Source organism: Mytilus trossulus, chromosome 10, assembly GCF_036588685.1.
Source record: "Mytilus trossulus isolate FHL-02 chromosome 10, PNRI_Mtr1.1.1.hap1, whole genome shotgun sequence".
NCBI lineage: Eukaryota > Metazoa > Mollusca > Bivalvia > Mytilida > Mytilidae > Mytilus > Mytilus trossulus.
This window is the reverse complement of record NC_086382.1, coordinates 26,553,133-26,570,467: the sequence shown is the minus strand read 5'-3', so window position 1 is coordinate 26,570,467 and position 17,335 is coordinate 26,553,133. Positions and strand designations below refer to the sequence as shown.

The 17,335-nt window shown below is 32.4% G+C and overlaps 1 long non-coding RNA gene across 1 annotated transcript; it reads right to left on the bottom strand.

Annotated features, from left to right (window-relative positions):
- Positions 1 to 14,612: 14,612 nt before the first annotated feature.
- Positions 14,613 to 17,103, bottom strand: LOC134686129 (uncharacterized). The gene is made up of 2 exons (XR_010101549.1): positions 16,981 to 17,103; positions 14,613 to 14,981 (listed from the first exon to the last, which is right to left on the bottom strand). It is a non-coding gene; the product is annotated as an uncharacterized LOC134686129 (long non-coding RNA).
- Between the last annotated feature and the right edge of the window lie 232 nt (positions 17,104 to 17,335).

The window sequence follows — 17,335 nt, the reverse complement described above, 5'->3', positions numbered from 1 at the left end:
ATAATGACTTATATAATCGAAATTGTTTGGATTGAAAATAAGTCCATAAACAGTTATAAAAAGTAAAATCACAAAAATACTGAACTTAGAGGAAAATCAATTCGGAAAGTCCATAATCACATGGCAAAATCAAATAACAAAATGCATCAAAAACGAATGGACAAGAACTGTCATATTCCTGACTTGGTACAGGCATTTTCAAATGTAGAAAATGGTGGATTGAACCTGGTTCTATAGCGCTATCCCTCTCATTTTAACGACAGTCTCATCAAAATTATAAATTTCTGTTAGAGTTATGTTACAGTCTCACTAGATGAAATTACAAAATGAATGTGATAAAATATTAAACAGTTGATAAAAACACAATTAAATTACGACATTGAAACCCTCTGTTTTGTTTTGGTTATCAATTTTAGTAATACTAGTTTAGGTAATAACAACCTTTGTTTCTTCTGTATAACCTGTAGCTTAGATTAACATGTTTCACATCTTCAAATGAAAATGCTATCATGTTAACACTGCCTACCCGGTTTTTCAGTAGTTTTATCTTGCAATAGCCTTTGTATTGCTTAAGTCTATAACATTGGTTGTCAATTTTTTTTTTAGATTGGCATTGATGGTATATGCTCCTTATGGCTATTTTTGATAGTCCCTTAACACTCTATATGCAGAAGGAATTTTTAATACTAGCATCTTTCATCGAAACTACAGGTTGACTTGGTTAGTCATCTTCCGACTAGCAGTATAAAGTGTGTTATATATTAGGCTGCGTGGAATTTATAAATTAGCGGTCCGAAAAAATAAGGGATGCACATTGTAGAGCTGACAAGATATCGACACAAGAAGAACCCTTTATTTGAAGGGTGCATGTTGCAAGGCATTGCGTATGTTCTAATGAAACACATCATTGTTTTCTTCTAGAAGCAGTTAAAATATTCAATTTTCGGCTCTCCCTTGACACCATCTGAGAGTATGGTCTTGGGGAAACGATGATAGTCCGTCGGAAGGGGACGATAAATGGCTGACCCTTGTTAATAGAGAGCCATATTTCTTGCACGTTAAGTACACCCTTTTAGGTTTCAAAAAAGAGTAGGCTAATGCCGCTACAAGGCAGCACTCGCACCTGCAAAGTGGAAAGGGATTAATATAAGTTGCAAAACTTGTTTCCCAATCCACTATAAATAAATATGTTTAAACTAAACTAACATTCATCTATTTTCAACTATTTTCATCCCTGTCGTCAAACCTTACTGAACCAAGCTTTTGTAATAATTATGAATAATTTCTCGACCTCAATATGCAGGTAATAATTATCACTGACCGGTAAGTAATCAACTATCAACTTACATTTTATACATATGTGTACCATGTTATTGAATCATTATCAGTACTGTTTTTAATTCAAAATATTATTAGAAAAAGAAACCGGATTTTCTTAATGTATACAACGTCCTTATTAGGAATGTTGGAAATAAGATGTTATAACTTAGACAAATCTGTTACATTACATACAATTTTACAAAATTTAGTTTCTTCTTTCAATAGAGAAAAAATATTTGACATATTCACCTTTTTTCCAGTATTTTGCATTTAAATCCTTAACAAACAATGATAGAAACAAATAGGCTAACTATTGAGGGAGCCTCTGTTTGGTGGTTAAAGCATCAGACTACAAACACAAAGATTCCTGTTTCGATCTCCGTTCCGACTTTATTTTCATCTCTCCCTTGTCATCATATGTAAATATGGTCTTGAAAAACGATGTTTGTCCGTCAGATGGGGCGATACATGGCTGACCCATGTTAAGAGAGAGCAACATCTCTTGTACGTAAAAGACACACTTGTATATTTCGATAAAGAGCAGGCCAATGCCGTTATTAGGCAGCACGCGCCCCCGCTAAGTGGAAAGGGATTACTATAAGTAATAAGTAATGATTTAAACTAGATTTATGTCACAAATTCAAACAAAAATGAAATCACGAAATTATGGAAACACTTGTTTTCTAGATGCCTAATTACGTTTTCTGTTTTATTTTTAACCAATTCCATGTTAAAGCGACAGCGGACGGAATTTTCCATGGTGTGTTCTTTCCATTTTCGAGTTGGATACACTTTACTCCGTGTATCCTCACAACTTCCGATTGACTCTTTATATGATCGCTTCTCTTTCCCCTTTTTATGTTTCTTTGATACATATATGACGTGACTCTGTACTAATACATCCCATCATTGTTTTATTGTACTATGGTAAATTTGTTTATTTCTTTATTTGTTGTTGCTTCTATGCTTGGTCCATATGCAATTTTGTGCTTCCTTTTTACATTTTTTGTTGTTTTTTAGTGATTAAGATTATAACACAATATTGAATACTGTACCCCTATTTTTGACATTTGACCTTATATGTCTGTTAGTTTCGTTTCGAAATACATTGTTGTCAATATAATGGAATTTGATTCGACTGCCATACAAGTGAGGTTTTAGCTTTAAATCCACATACATAAGAAAAATGCCTGTACAAAGTCAGTTGCTATCCATTCGTTTGATGACTGTGAGCTTTTGCCATTTGATTTTCCGTTTGGGTTCTCCTCACGTTAATGTGTATTTGTATTTTATTGTAGAGAATCGTTTGTTACGATACTAACAGTATATGAAGCCAAAATTATACCTTCTGATGAATAAAGATACTTATGTAGATTAAACCGCATACTCGACTTTATTGATTGATTTTATGTGATCCGTTACAACGGGTATCGAAAATCAAAAATCATACAAGACTAACAAAGGCCAGAGGCTCCTGACTTGTAACCGGCACAAAAATTCGGCGGGGTTTAACATGTTGTTTTTTTAAGATTTTTTTTAAGGTTTACTTGGTTGTTTTTCCCAAACTCTAAATATATAATATACTAGTTTGTTAGGACTCTATTGGTGCTCATGAACTGTTTCAATATGCAAATTGGTAAACTGAGTGTTAAAGTAAATGTCGAAATAAAAAAAAAAATTGCAAACATTCGACAGTGTACTGACATTTAATAAACTGTAATATTTTGTTTTAAAAAGAAGGAAATATTTACATACTAATTTATTTAGAGGTCGATGCCTCTGCTGGTGGACTGTTAGTCCCAGAGGGTATCACCAGCCCAGTAGCCAGAACTTCGGTACTGGCATGAAAATACGGATTTTTTTGTGTTATTTAAATTTGCTGTTACAAAAGTTATCAAAAGTACCAGGATTATAATTTTATACGCCAGACGCGCGTTTCGTCTACATAAGACTCATCAGTGACGCTCAGATCAAAATAGTTAAAAAGCCGAATAAATACAAAGTTGAAGAGCATTGAGGATCCAAAATTCCAAAAAGTTGTGCCAAATACGGCTAAGGTTATCTACTCCTAGGGTAAGAAAATCCTTAGTTTTTCGAAAAATTCAAAGTTTTGTAAACAGAAAATTTATAAAAATGACCATTTAATTGATATTCATGTCAACACCGAAGTGCTGACTACTGGGCTGGTGATACCCTCGGGGACGAAACGTCCACCAGCAGTGGCATCGACCCAGTGGTGTAAATAGTTATCAAAAGTACCAGGATTATAATTTTATACGCCAGACAAAATATTAGAAATTATTATAAATTAAGGAATGTAGCTCCCTCATGCAAAGCTCTGATTCTTTCACGGATTTGGCTATACTTTTTGAACCTTTTAGATTATAGCTCTTCATCTTTTATATAAGCTTTGGATTTCAAATATTTTGGCCACGAGCATCACTGAAGAGACATGTATTGTCGAAATGCGCATCTGGTGCAAGACAATTTGTACCGTTAATTTTTTTTATTATTTCTGAATCGAAACAAATATATTGGAAATTTTATTGAAACATACCTATGAATAGCTGTTATCAATCATATTTAAATCACTATAAAACTGGAAATTTCCAAACCAGGAGGTGATATCAATACAATAATAGTAAATCGATAACGTCAAATGTGAACTATTTCCAGAAACTTTTTATTTCCAAACAAGCCAGATAATACATATTGATAAATAAGTATTTCATATATACTAATTTATTTACTGTTAAAAATGAAATATTTAGAATATAGTTTAGATAAATTGAAATGTATTATTGTTAAACAGAGAGAAACCTGGATTTCTTGTAAAATAAAGAGAACCTTTACTAGAATGCTGTCTTGTGATGTAAATTGTTAACAGCAAGCAACATATTTTGAATATTTTTTTTTACAGATTTGTCTTTGTACATATTCCAAATCGGTCTTTAGGATAATTCATTGGTAGATTTGTTGTAGGTGTACTTTTTAGTTCAGGTGCGCACGGGCAAACATTAAAGAGATAATGATAATTTGGTATTTCCGGTGAGTACTGTATTTGAAGATCACACCATGTTGCACTTTCATTCTTGTATGGCATGCAATAGTGCAGCATATGATCTTGATGTCCGTCTAACAAACGTTTAAAAATTATCCACGGCGCAATTGAACAACATAATGATGGATCGACACAGTCTTTATTTCGTCGCACAGTATTTCTTCAAATACTGTGAAACATCCGAAGTCTAAAGAATATTTTTTTTAGACATAGCTAGCATTTTCACTTCTTGCTGCAATAATTTTCAAATAATCATATTGATATTAGAGTGGTTACATTTTACAGATATTTATTATTCAGTTTTATTCCAATAAAATTTCGTTACCTTTCCATCAAATGATTAACAATAAAAATAAATCTTCTGAAAAAAGAACAAAAAAATAGAAATATTATACTTAATTCTGTAAATCTAGAAATGTGTGTGTGTGTAGAAGAGAACAAGGTAGATTATAAGTGACAGACAAATAAACTCATCGTAGATACCAGGATTAAATTTTGTATTGACACCAGACGCGCGTTTCATCTACAAAAAACTCATTAGTGACTTTCGAATCCAAAAATTTGTGAGAGGCCAAATAATGTACGAAGTAAAAACTGATTATAAAGATTAAATGAATATAAGTGTTTTTATTTATGTATTTTGTGATCCTGTATCACATTTAATCAATAAGCAATGGAAACTTACCACTGTGCAACCATAAATCAATAAGAAAACGAAACTTACCATTGTGCAACCATAAATCAATAAGAAAACGAAACTTACCACTGTGCAAACATAAATCAATACATATCATTATTGTCAGTATTATTTTAGCTATTTTAGGTTCTTATCGAACTAAAGGCTTATACATTTGTACTTATCAAATGCAAATGTTTTAACCTATATACTTGACAAAAACTAACACATAAAGTGTTAGCTATAAATGTCTTATTAACAAATTATGACGGAAATTAATTGATATGATTTGATTGAAAACGATTCAAATAACAATAAAAAAACCAATTACGAAGGAACTAGGTAAGAGCCTCACTTGAATTTTTGAAATACTGAGGAAATTCTACCAAAAAAAAAGATTACCTTGGCTGTATTTGGAAAAACTTTAAGAAATTGTTGGTCCTCAATGCTCTTCAACTTCGTACTTAATTTGGCCTTTTGACTTCTTTTGATTCAAGCGTCACTCGTTAGTCTTTAGTAGACGAAACGCGCGTTTTGCGTAAATACAAAACTTCATTCTTGGTAACTATGATGAGTTAATTTGACGATATTACAATAATAATTTGAATAAGTGACGAAGAACAATTTATATTGCGCCCCGAAAAAATCGACAATCATTGTTATATAGATAAAGATTAACTTCGTTTCATCCATATTATCAGTATATATATAGATAAGTCTCGCATCTTCATTAACCTTTCTTTATTTTCAAATATCCAAATAAATATGCTGACAACTTAATGTCGCCTTTCTGGTTTTTTATTAGTTTCCTCTTGAATACACCTTATCGCTATTAGCCTACTCGGCCGACAGACCCGGCCGCTTGACCTTTGACGCATACAACAATCACTTTTCCATTGTGTCGTCAGATGTTTTGTTTTATGACGGCAAAATTTTACGGGAACCTGTGTGATTTCCAGTTATGATCAGTAATGGCGGACAAATAGCGATAAGGTGTATAGATAAGCTTTTTATATTGTTTTTACTTTATAAAATTGTTTGTCATTTCTTGTTTTTTTATAAAATTTGTTATGGTGTTGTGTTAAGAATTAGTTGTTTTGATCGTCCCTTTATACTCTCTATATATATATAGACGGATAGACAGACAGACAGACGGACGAAGTGTTAACCTTAAGTCACATTTGACTTCGTCGGTAGGGAACTAATAAACAACAACATAAATAGCGACCGCTTTGAATTCCAAGGAAGAGCCAAGGTGACGGGAGGGGTAGAACGGAATTTTAGTTTATAATTTTTAACATTTAGAAGTACGGGGCATTTACATGTTAAAAGTATGCCGCACATCGTTATATTTCAACCTTTCAAAAAAACAAAAAACTTGTAGTGTTAATTGAGATTTCCAATTTATGATATAATCTTTTTACGAAACTTAAGGGGGCTCCTGGGTATAATTGATTTTTTTTTTCTAATATAGGATTTCCCTATATTTTTTCATAAATGAACTTTATCCTATACTTAAAAGAAAAATGAAATAAAAAAATGGGGTCACCGTTCATTTAAGCTAAAATCTGCCTCTGGAAGAAGCATACATTTTTGTTAATGTCCTTTTTTTCTGTTGAACAAATAGGAGAAAAAGAGGAAATATCGAAATAAAAAAATAACCTAATATAAGAAATCGCTTAAATTTTACAATTATTTAGTTTATGTACAGCTTATTTGAAAACAATAATAAAAAATGTAGGTCACCGATGAGTTAAAAAAGATATTTCAAATTTAAGGCAAAAAAAATGGCATTTTTGCACCAAAGGGAGATAATTTGGAGCAATTTTCAAAGTTATCTGGGGCGAAACCAAATCATTTTTTTGGTTTTTTTTTTGTACCATATCATAAAGTAACAACTAATAGTGTAATAAATAAAATTTGTAATGAAAAAATAAAGGTTTCATTTTTTGCTAAAATTTTTGTACCCACGAGCCACCTTAAGTGTAAAATGCGTACAGTTTTAGTCGTAAAAGAAGATTTTGCATTGTCCATATTTACAGAAATGCAACATATACAGATGTTGGTACCAAACAAATCAAAGATCTGTTACAGTTTATACAATCTAAGATTTTTCCTCTTGCATTATTTGATGTATCTACCATTTATTCCGTATTTCTTATTCTAACCCAAATTAACAAAGACAGAAACAAGTATGCTAACTATTTGTTTTATTAAAGGGGATAGGTTAAGGAAGCTGGCTTGTCATGTTTTGGAATTTTGTCAGATTTTCGGAATCCTCTGGTTTTATCCATTTAAAAGCCTTGAACAAATTTGCCCGGTGGCCCCCATTTTTCTTTGTGAAATTCTTTAACATATATAATGATAAGCCATCTGTAAAAGTCTTATAAAATTTTAATTACTTTTTAACAGTTTTTGAGAACTTTAACTTGTCAATGATAAAGCTATGAAAAGTCAAGAGAGAATATTTTCCCGCCAAAATTTCAATGGCTCATATCTCGAAAACAAGCTCGGTGACCTATATATATTTTTTTTGCTTTTTGAATTCCTTTATTAATTCCTTATCAATATAAACTAGTGTTTTGAAAAGTTAATTACTTTGAAACTGAGAAGCGAGCTCCCTTAAGAAAATCAAATATTGTTTAAAAACGGATAACTTCAGAGGTACCATTTTTTTATGCACCAACTGCGCATTTCGACAATGTTTGTCTTATCAGTTATGTTCGAGGCAGAAATATTTGAAAATCTGAAAACGATGAATGCGCATAATCTACGATGTGCAATTTTAACTACTACCTTATTCTAGAAGTTTCCGTACTACAGTTTTCTAGGAGTTTCCTTTCTACAGTGTTCCAGAGCACCACGATTTTGTTCTCTTTACTTGGATTTTCAAATCGACGAATAAAACTTGAAATCAACATGACGGGTGCTACAACTGGGACAATACCCCTAATTCGCCTGAAATGAGGAACACAAAAGTCACGTGTAAACAAAAAATCTCTGTGTAGTGATATTTGACACATTTCTATGATAAACAAATGACTGAGCTGAACCATTAGTGTTAATTTAGAAAATAAGGGAACACAGAATAAATGTGTAAAAACCATGGAGCTATGAAATGTGTTCGTTGTAGAAAACTAAATACTGTAATCACAATAAAATAAGACTAGAGTGACGGTGTTCTTACTAATCAGGATTTATCTCGGAACTATCAACCTCACAAAGCAAACACATTGCTTATACTAGGGAGTAATTACATATTATTAAAATTGTCCACACATTATCGTGTGAAGTATACTTAAAGAAAAGTCAAAATTAATTTTAAGATCAAGACATTTTATTTGTTTTACTAAATTTTTGGGGCATACTTTCGAACACTGTTAGCTCATCTGCAAACCAAGTTTTGCCGCTTTGTATACCATGGTTTGCCGCCTGACAAAGTTTCAAATATTTTTGTAATATTCATCTGCACTGCTGAAAATTGTTCTGGAATTGAATTGTTCGTTACTTTCTTTTTCCTTTCCTTTGTTTGCATGAAACTTTCATCTACAAAATATTATTATTTTGCAGGCGAATCCATGTTGTATTTGAAGTATCGTTTTATTTAAAAACTTCAAAATATTCAAACGTCATGCCAAACCATCGCACTTCAGCGTGACCGTTGCAATTCATCGTCCCCCATCGCACCTCCGAGTCCTACATATATACTGCCGAAATTTACCCAAAGGTAAATAAATCAAATGTAAACGCTTAAAACTGTTCTTTCCTAGATATAGATATTTCATTTTTACTCCACATTAGCATTTACGACAAAAGGATTTTTTTTCCTTCCCTATTGTTTATTTTAGATTTTGTGAATTTCCTTTTGTACCATCTTACGGTGTTGATATTCTACTCGTTTGCTATGCAGTGTCTGTTATGAAGTTTTAAATTTTAACGCACGTAATCTAGGTTATACTGGTAAATTATTAGGTCAGGGATTTCGTTACAACAAGTAACTTAGAACTTTTACAAAATTCTTCCATTGTTATAAAGATTTGGTTTTGAAGTTCTGTTGTACCTAGAGAAAACCGGTCACGTCCACATATTTTTGTCAAATTTATTTCTTTTTGTATACATCTGATGAGTTTTTCAACTTATTATATAGTTCGTTCTTATGTTGTACTGTTACGCCATTTCCCAAGGTTAAGGGGAAGGTTTGTGTCCCGCTATCATGTTTAACTCCGCCACATTCGGTATTCATGTGCCTGTCCTAAGTCAGGAACCTGTAATTCAGTGGTTGTCGTTTGTTTCTATTTTTCGTAAATAGATATATATATTATCTTAATTTCTGTGGAGAGTTGGCAATTGACAATGATACCTCATCTTAGTTTTTAATCAAGGTAGCTTTTACTTTCTGTTGATGTTTGAATATTCGAAAGTGTGATCCATTTGTTTGAAATAATTGATCACTGGTCAAAAGAGAATCTAGTTGGTATAACACAAGAATGAACTAAGATGTTGTTTTGAATTTTCATATGATCGATTTTTAAGTTCTTTTAACATATTGTAATAGAATAACAGTAGTGTTAAATGTTCATTAATACCTAGTCGAAGGGGAACTGATAATATCATGGCTTACAACGGAGGATGACGAAAAACAAACAAATACATAAAATACAACATAAAAATCTAAAGAATGAGCAACTATAATCCCAAACAAATCTGGGATTGTGTGGTCTCCTGGTGAGTAAGAAGATTATCCTCCAGTTGGGGCAATATGCGCAATTGTTTCTCCATAGGCCATAATGGTAACGTTTTCTTCTGTTGCTCAGCCCATATCGTAAACTTGTATATGTATGATGGCTTGTTTCGAAGCTGAGCCATTTTTACATGTGTGGTTAAATTTTCGGGGTACGAAGTGTGATTCATTTTTCCGTAATTTAGCAAACCCCGAGTATCCTTTTGCGATGACGCTCCTCATGGTAAAAAATCCAAATTTTAACACAATAAGTTCTTTGAAATTTTAATGACCGGAATTAACCTGACTGTGTACTTCCCAATTTATTTTATTCTCCTCAGCGGCGAATCGGCTAACATTTGGTGGAAACTTGACAGTTGCTATTATATAGACCTACACTCTGAATTATTGTTTTAAAACCGTCACACCAAATTTTCTGACTCCATACTACTGCGTGCTATCTGGAGAATTGGCAAATTCAAAATTAGATTAAAACAAATTAAGATGTTAAAGTCTTTGGTTGTAACTGAACCAAAATTAAAATAGATTTTAAATGTGATGCGAGCAGCTACTTTTGTCAGATCTAAAGCATGTTATTTCATTTAAACACTTCAGCGTAACCACCATCGCACTTTAACGTAGTTATTAACAAGTTAGAGTCACAGTGACACCATCGCACCCAGTGTGTTAACCGACGCACTTCAGCGGGCCCACCGTGGATCGGAGTCCTACATATATAACGAGAAAGTATCATCAAGATAACGGTAAGTGTTGTTGAACGTATCAATTAAATGCAATAAAGGCGGGTAATTACTGAGTATGGTTATGAACAAGACCATCATTCATAACAGTACAAACAAGAGGCTCTAAAGAGTCAGTGTCGCTCACCTTTGTATATGTGAATATTAAACAAGGAGGCAGACTGATTCATGACAAAATTGTTTTTTGGAGATGGTGATGTGTTTGTACATCTTACTTTACTGAACATTCTTGCTGCTTACAATTATCTCTATCTATAATGAACTTGGCACAGTAGTTTCAGTGGAAAATGTTATTTACAAATTTTATGAAAAATTGTATTAAAAATTGACTATAAAGGACAATAACTCCTTCCGGGGTCAATTGACCATTTCGGTCATCGGACTTATTTGTAAATCTTACTTTGCTAAATATGATTGCTGTTTACAGTTTATCTCAATCTATAATAATATTCAAGATAATAACCAAAAAACAGCAAAATTCCCTTTAAATTACTAATTCAGGGGCAGCAAACCAACAAAGGGTTGTCCGATTCATCTAAATATTTAAGGGCAGATCTTGACCTGATTAACAATTTTACCCATGTAAGATTTGCTCTGAATTCTTTGGTTTTTGAGTTACAAGCCAAAAACTGCATTTTACCCCTATGTTCTATTTTTAGCCATGGCGGCCAAGATGATTGTGACCAAGTTTGGATTAGCTTTGGCCCAGTAGTTTCAGAGGAGAAGATTTATGTAACAGATTACTAAGATTTACGAAAAATGGTTAAAAATTGACTAAAAAGGGCAATAACTCTTAAAGGGGACAACTGACCATTTTGGGCGTGTTGACTTATTTGTTAATCTTACTTTGCTGAACATTATTGCTGCTTACAGTTCATCTCTATCTATAATAGTAAGATAATAACCAAAAACAGAAAAATTTCCTTAAAATTATCAATTTAGGGGCAGCAACCCAACAACGGGTTGTCCGATCCATCTGAAAATTTCAGGGCAGATAGATCTTGTCCTGATTAACAATTTTACTCATTTTCAGATTTGCTCTAAATGCTTTGGTTTTTGAGTTATAAGTCCAAAACTGCATTTTACCCCTTTGTTCTATTTTTAGCCATGACTGCCATCTTTGTTGGATGGCCGAGTCACCAGACACATTTTTAAACTAGACACCCCAAAAATGATTGTAGCCAAGTTTGGATTAATTTGGCCCAGTAGTTTCAGAGGAGAAGATTTATGTAACAGTCTACTAAGATTTTCAAAAAAATGGTTTACAATTGACTATAAAGGACAATAACTCCTAAAGAGGTCAACTGACCATTTCGGTCATGTTGACTTATTTGTTAATCTTACTTAGCTGAACATTTTTGCTGTTTACAGTTTATCTCTATCTATAATAATATTCGAGATAAAAACCAAAAACAGTAAAATTTCCTTAAAATTATCAATTTAGGGGCAGCAACCCAACAACGGGTTGTCCGCTCCATCTGAAAATTTCAGGGCAGATAGATCTTGTCCTGATTAACAATTTTATATTATGCCATGTTGGTTGGATAGCCGGGTCACCTTTTTTAAACTAGATTCCCCAATGATGATTGTGGCCAAGCTTGGTTTAATTTGGCCCAGTAGTTTCAGAGGAGAAGATTTTTGTAAAAGTTCACGACGACGGACGACGGTCGACGACGACGGATGCAAAGTGATGGGGGAAAAGCTCACTTGACCCTTTGGGCCAGATGAGCTTAAAACAAGTCTGATATTAAAGGTTGCAATTAGTGCCCATATGAATACATACAATCTTTCAATAAACCTTGTTCCCGAAACGTACATTAATGTTATCAAGAGAAAATAAACGGCTTCAATCAATTTTGTTGAATATATTTATATATTTTGTGGTGTATACATGTAAAGATACGTATTTTGGCTTTAGTAAACATTTTCAGTTATCTTCTATTTATGGACATAAATATCCTAATGAGTTCAAGTGGTTAAACAGAATTGTTATAATGTATGATTTCATTTAAAAAGAAACTGACTCTGTCACACGCCATTTGTTGTACCAATATATGAGGGCCTTGATTGGGCATCAGAAAAGATTATAAAGATCCCCAAAATTGCCTTAAATAAAAAAAAAATATACAGATATGCTATCAGTGAAAGATACTGTTTTCTTTGCAACTTATTTCTTTCGACTATATGTTACAGCAGTATGTTTGCATCAATCAAGAAAGGGGCGAAAGATACCAAAGCGTCAATCAAATTCACAGATACAAATTAGACTGACAAAGCTGATCGAAAATTAACTGATTTTGACATACCCCTGATTCATCAACTTTCTATTTATACACTGGTGACGTTTTACAAAGTCCTAGTAGGAGTTGCAAGCTCTTTAATATCTTTGCTGGACAGGATGAAAAGGTCTTTGCTGGACAGGACAAATAAACTCATCATAGATATCAGGACAAAATTTTGTATATACGCTAGACGCGCGTTTCGTCTACATAAGACTCATCAGTGTCGCTCGAATCCAAAAAAAGTTAAAAAGTCCAAATAAAGCCCTAAGTTGAAGAGCATTGACGATAAAAATTCCTAAAAGTTTGCCAAATACAGCTAAGGTACTAGTAATCTATGCCTGAGGTAGAAAAGCCTTAGAATTTCAAAAATTCAAACAGTTAATTTATAAATATAACCATATCAATGATAATTCCTGTCAACACAAAAAGTGCTGGCTACTAGCAAGAACCCTAAGTGGCCAGGTTACCTAGACATATATTGTTTACACAACAACTTGTTTGTGTTTACCGGACAATAGAATTAGTCCACTTAGCTTGTAAACATCTTGAAATTGATGAAAATAATACCTCACAATGAGAAAATCTAAAGTGACCAATGCCAAAATATATATCTGTTAAATTTGAAGTTGTTACCTTAAATATATCGAGAATGTAAAAATGATTTCCTTCAACAATAATGAACGGATATAAAATAAGAATACTTTTAATTAATACTGCAGCTTCGAAATGGACTTTAAATAATTTAGATATCTTAAACTTATTCTTTTTTGATGAAAACAAAATTTTCACACATATATAAGATGAGGTCCAAAATGACTCTGTGACAGATATATCAATGAAATTTAATCAGAGAAGATTGGACGTCATCAATATAACAGAAAGTGAAAATAAATAACTTGGCTTCTTTGATTTTCTTGTTTTGACAAGTGTCTGAAGGAACTCATATTCATTTGAGAATAAGAAGAGGGTGGCAAGGAATAGCGCACAGTTCGTTCCCATAGGAATGACGACAATTTGTTGAAGAAGTCTACCTCCTAATTCAACAAACTTTTTGTCAATAAGAACCTTCAGCATACTGATCACTTGTCCCTCTGTCTAGCATGTTTGACCGTTTATTTCATTATCAACATAATATGCCGTGTGGTATCTAAAAGTTATAAAGTTTACAAATGCTACTGTTTTTATGTTAAAAAGCATGCAATTTTTTTTTCTTTTAAACGATTTTTCAATTCCACATGTGGAATGTGGGAAACAAGGTTGTTAAATCTAAAGTTTTGATAGTAGTTATTTCAGAAAAAAATCGAGATTTAAAATTATCTCAAGAAGTTCTTTAGAATCCACAAATGTTTAATATCACTACGCGAATAAACTGTTTGTTACGCAGTATTTCTGAAGACCCTCTTCTACTGCGGACAGAATTTTAGTCAATCTTATGGACAATTCTTGAGAAAAACATGCAATATAGCAGGCAATGTACCGTTGCCAACTTGATTGTAATCCATTCGTTAAGAAAAATATCTGTACCAAGTCAGGAATATGAGAGTTGCTATCTATTCGATTGATGTGTTTGAGCTTTGATTTTGCCATTTGATTACGGACTTTCCGTTTTGAAATTTCCTCAGAGTTCAGCATTAATTGTGACTTTACTTTCTTTTTGATGTTGAGCTTTTCAGTATGATTTTTTCATAGGGATTTTCCGTTTCGAATTTTCCTCGGAGTTTTTTTAATACATTTTACCTGAAATATTTATAACTAAAAATATTATTAATCCACATCATTTTAGCACTGTAAGAAAACTTGATAAAATTTAATTTAGGAAACCTAAGGATTTGTCTTTGTACATCTCCCAAAAAGGCCTTTAGATAACTGTATTAGTGGGTCTGCTGAAGGTGTACATTTCAGTCCAGGTGCGCATGGGCATACATTAACGATATAATGATAATTTGTTTTTTTCTGGTGAGGACTGTAACCGAAGATGACACACTGTTGAATTTTCATTGAAGTATGGCATGCAGTGGTGCAGGTTATAGTGTTCATCTAAGTGACTGTCTAATAAACGTTTACCAACAATCAACGGTGCTATTGAACAACATAATGATGGATCGACACAGTCGTCGTTAGTCTCGCAGTAATTTCTGTAATACGGGGAAACATCAGAAGTCTGAAAATTAGAAGAAAAAAAGATTTTAGACATATCAAGCGTTTTTCGCTTTTTGTATGAGTATAAATATAACAAAAAATCATTGATTTAAAAGATTTAACTTTTTTTTTCTTTTATTTTTATTAACTTTTAAAAGACGTTCAATAGGTATATTTTAGGAAAACAAATTTATATTCTCATCAGCATAAGAACAAAACATATGAATAATATGAAGAAAGAAATATAAAACAAAGTTTGTACTTTGAACAAGGACTTTTTACTGGTATAATAATTTCCTTTGTTCAATTTATAAACTTCCAAACCTTAGTTATCTACGTTCAAAGTAGTACTGAAGTTTATTGCCACTGAGTCAAGGCTGAATATTGTATCGGGTAATGATGGATGTTAACATCTCGTTGACTAATATGGTAGTAGAGAATGTATATCGAGAAAAATGATGGTGAAAGAATGTCTAACGGTGGTCAAGTATAGCGATTGTATCGTGAAGAAAATATTATCGAGAATATATTTGCAAAGTCAGGTACTTATCCAATTAAATGAGACTGCCAAAATATATAGTTCAACATTATGATCAGTAACTGAGAAAAACCGTAAAAGGACACCGTCTTTACAAAACTACCAAAAAAAAACCAGATTGCTTTCGACATTTTTATAACATTAAACATGTAAACGAAAAAATATTGTTTTCATATTTCGAATGATTAATCAATTATTTTGGTAAAATGGCATTCCATTTTAATGATTGAAATGGATCTAAATTATGTGTAAGACTAATCAAAAACTTTTAAAGAAATATTTACAAAATATCAAAAGACAAAATTATTTTGGGGCCGTGAAAGATCGAGTACCGCTTTTGAAGATCGTGAAAGATTTGCTACGAAAACGTACAAATATTTATTTCTTTATAGAATGAATAGTATTTATATTCATTATTATTGGTATAGAAAACACTGGATATGTTTGACTCATTCCGGTTCTCTTTGTTGGTGAATAAGACTATAATATTTATGTCATAAAATCGGATTATCTTAATATAAATAGTACCAGATCGACAAGGTACCTTCAGGCAATAATACTCTCATATAGTTGATATGTTTCCCTAAATGTTTGTTTGTTATCCGGATATGTTTTCTCTCGATCGATTTGTGACATTTGAACAGTGGTATACTGCTGTTGCCTTTATCTCCGTTTTCATTTCTTCAGTTTAAGCTGGTAATCATGCACAATCAAGATACGTTTCCCTACTAAGTTGGGTATAATCACATACAGCTATTGTGAACTGATTGGTCAAACAATAAATTGAATTAAATAGCCAATAGTGTCATAATATGTTCGCACGAACCGCACTCCCCATAACTTAAAGAAACAACCTTTACACGAAAAATCATAACAAGGGCGGATGTGTTAAGCATTATAGATACATATATACCTGTACTTTCTATGAAAATTTACGCTCCTGAAGGGTCTTTTATTTTGTAAATCTACTTATCCATATACGCTTTTAATTATTTTAAAAAGTTGAAATAAGATAAAGTGAAAAATAAAATGTACGTTTTCATTAAAATAATTATTTCAAATAGTTGCAATTAGTTATCAAAGGTACCAGGATTATAATTTAGTACGCCAGACCCGCGTTTCGTCTACATTAGATTGTTCTGACTGTGACTTTAAATACTTGCATTTAACCTGCATATGCATTTACTAAAAGAATCTTAATGTTTGACTAAGGAAATACACCATTTTTTTTCTGACAAAAATGTAGCTTATAAAAAAATGTATGAAACTGTCTCTTGTTAAAATCTGAAAATAATTTATGTGTGTCTTGCGAAGGGATATTGGTGGAAAATCGCTGGCAACGAGTCTGGTTATATCGGTTTAAGGCTTGAAATAAAATTAACGGTACCAATTTTCTTGCACAAGATGTGCATTTTAAAACAGACTTTAATTCTGTATTTTAAGAAACTTTATAACATTCAATTAATATCAAAAAGAAACTTACCACTATGCAAATATAACCAATACATAGAATCGTTGTCAGTAGTGACTTAGACATTCTTAAAAACTCAGTGAAATAAATGTTGAATGCTTATCACCTGAAAACATTATAACCTATATTATTCAAATACACCCACAACTATAGTGTTATCAGTAATGCGGCGTTCAAACATTGCCGATTATGGATCCCGTTTGTGACCAGACAGCGATAAGACGCAAAAAGTGAAAAAGTTGGATTACAATCATCAATGATCCGGAATGCTTGAACGCATTATAAGTGATCTCATACGAAACACGACGGGTACCACATGTGGAGCAGGATCTTCTAACCTTTCTGGAGCACATGAGATCAACCCTAT